Consider the following 3,462-nt stretch of genomic DNA (forward strand, 5'->3'; position numbering starts at 1 on the left):
TGAGTGCTCTTATTATAAGATATAATACATAATATATGCATAATATGTGAAACATAACTATAATGCATACTGCATTATAGTAATTGTATAATTATCTTCCAGCCAAGGAAAGAGTCAAGATTATACAAGTAAAACTCCTGAGTAGAAGGTCCGTCTGTTGCCATAGACAACGCTGCCAGATGGCTTGCCAACAATTATTGAAATGAAATGCTGAAAGCCCCAACAAAGGAACAAAGGCTTTTAAATGAATACTTTATGTCTGGTAGTGTAATATATTGTCGACTCACCTCTAAGGTTGTTGATAATGTTAGGAAAACAGAAAGGTCAACATTTACAAAGAAGATTATTTTTTCATCCTGAGAGGATCTGAACGCTGGGTTATAAATTATCAATTTAATTGGTTACCTCCGGAAAACCTTACGGTGCTCTTGCTTACATTTGCGCATCAACTAATTAACCAGTGGAGGTAAAGATTGCTATCCGTAGAAGCGAGTCTCGCGAAGGTGAAAATGACTCTTTCAGCTCAGTTCTGTCTCCGTCTTACGAAATATTTGCACGACCCGTTGTAATATGACGGATTTTGAGTTAAGCACAAAACCAGCAGTTTCGAAGTGAGACACTTAGTCGATCAACGTAAAGAGTCGGATGAAACCCACCCTAACCCAAAACATTTTATGCGATGCTCAAACGACGATTTTGCCAATTTACCATCCTAAGTCGTTATGATATAATTCTTTATCTTTATAGTTTTCACACGAGATCAACAATTTTGAGGTGTTGGGGAAGGCGGTTACATCGACCCCAGTGCCAAATGGTACTTATTTTGTCGATCCCGAGAAGATGAAAGATAAAGTCGACCACGGCGGAATTTGAATTCTGAACGTAAAGAGTCAGAAGTAAAAGCTCGAAGGCGTTTTGTTCGACACTCTAACAATTCTGCCGAACTGACTTGCTGTTTATATGATCCCTTCTATTATAAGCACAAGGCCTGAAACTTTTAGGGGAGGGAGAGGGCTTTCCGATTACATCGACCCTAGTGCTTATTTCATCGATTCCGAAAGAATGAAAGCAAAGTCGGCATCGGCCTCATTTGAATTTAGAATGTAAAGACAGACGAAATACCGTTAAGCATTTTGTCCGGCATGTTTACGGTTCTACTAGCCCGCCGCCTTGACTCGCTGTAATATAATATAAACTATTGCTGTTGAAAACAAAACAGAATAAATAATTTCGTTTGTCTAAGAACAAAGCAATTTTATATTTCAAAAGAGGAGAACAGCATTGTAGACATTCAGTCGCCATAGTGTAATGTAATAGTATAATGGTCATCGGGTTACTCTAGTAATATAGTTTAGTTGTTATGGGTCCCTCAGGCGTAAATAGTATAGTTGTTATGAAACCCTCCGGCATAAATAGTATAGTTGTTATGAGGTTGCTTCAGTCTTGTATTGTTGGTAATTATTTTATCTACTCCACAATGTTTGTTCCAGCAGAATTCGAGCTTAGAATGTAGAGAGATGAAATGAAATGCTTTAAAGCATTTAGCTCATTGCTTTAAAATGTGCACCGCTTCCTTTTCATATCTTAACATCATAAGTTTGTTTAATCTGAGCAAGTGATGAAGAAGTTATGATGCGTGTCTCAGTAGTGAAGCACTGTGGATCTTTGGGTGACATGCAATGGATTTCGAAAAAAAGAAATCTTACAATATCCTTTTCTACTTTAGGCACAAGGCCCGAAATTTTGGGGGAGTCGGTCAGTCGATTAATCGACCCCAGTACACGACCGGTACATAATTTATCGACCCCGAAAGGATGAAAGGCAAAATCGAGAAGTGAAATGGTATCCATTAATGGGACATTGAAAAGCGAATCAGGGTCCCAGCTGTCCCTTTTCACTTTTTTTTTGTTCTATATGATTAATTCAACAACATTAATGTCTCCCCATAGCTGTTACTTCAGTTCATCTGCCTTCTGTCTGCAGTCAAATATCCTGTACTGAATGAATTCTCATAGGCTACCTTCATCGCCGCCCTTTACAACATAACATAAACAACCAACAAGGGAACTTGTTTATGTGGTTGCACAACAAGATTAAAATAACAAACAAATCGCACAATCTGGAGTTGTAATAATAAGAATAGATGACAAAGAAGTAAACGATTATCTTATAAACTTCAGTAACTTCCAGCTGATTCTTGTATAAAATCAGGTGAACTCATAGTTAAGTGCCGGAGTTTCAGACACGAAGCGGAAACAGCTGTAAGCTAATGAAATTCATAAGATAATCGCTTATTTCTTTGTCATCTATTTTTCTTAGACACACACACACACACACACATTGGTGACGTTATGAGAACTTTATAAACTTTTCGACAGAACGGGAAATAATTCTTATCTGGAATAGTGATTCTCGAATCACATCAACTACAGCTATAAAGAATAGTATGTAAGTATTAGGTCGAAAACCCTTTTGGATAGAAAAGGACGAAGGTGTAAGCATTTTACTTTTACTAGTTACCATCACTGGACTACGGCCATGCCGGGGCACCTCCTTATAACAGGCTTCTTTCAGTTTCCTTATTTCTTTATTGCCCACAAGGGGCTACACACAGAGGGGACAAGCAAGGACAGACAAACGGATTAAGTCGATCATATCGACCCCAGTGCGTAACTGGTACTTATTTAATTGATCCTGACAGGATGAAAGGCAAAGTCGACCTCGGCGGAATTTGAACTCAGAACGTAGCGGCAGACGAAATACCGCTAAGCATTTCGTCCGGCGTGCTAACGTTTCTGCCAGCTCGCCGGCTTCTTTCCATTTCCGTTAACCAAATTCACTCACAAGGCTTTGGTCGGCCCAGTAAAAGTCACTTGCCCAACGTGCCCCACCGTAGGACAGAACCCAGAACCATGTTATTGAGAAGTAAGCGTTTTACTATACAGCCACGCCTGCATTAGTTAAAAAAAAGTAGCTGAACAAACATGAACCGTGAAAATGGTGAGCTTGTAAAATGGTTAGCACGCCGGACAAAATGCTTAGCGGCCTTTGTCCGTCCTTTACGTTCTAAGTTCAAATTACGCCGAGGTCGACTTTACCTTTCATCCTTTCAGACCCGATAAAATAAGTACCAGTTGAATACTGGGGGTCGGTGTAGTCAATTTACCCCTTCCTCGAAATTCCTGGCCTTGTGCCAAAATGTGAAATTCAATATACATGAACCGTGGTACGGAAGTAACTTCCAAGCTTTTTCTTCTAGCCAACTCACCTGCTTTTAGAGCATCTTACTTGGAATAAGATGCTGGGTTTTAAGAATTTGGACTGTCAGAGCAATAACTTGGTGCCTAACCTTGAGTAAGCATCTTCATAACCACTACTCTACCCATCACCAACACACATGCACGCATGGAGACACACACACACACACACACACACACACACACACACACACACACACACACA

This window comes from Octopus bimaculoides, chromosome 6 (genome assembly GCF_001194135.2).
Source record: "Octopus bimaculoides isolate UCB-OBI-ISO-001 chromosome 6, ASM119413v2, whole genome shotgun sequence".
NCBI classification, from domain to species: Eukaryota; Metazoa; Mollusca; class Cephalopoda; order Octopoda; family Octopodidae; genus Octopus; species Octopus bimaculoides.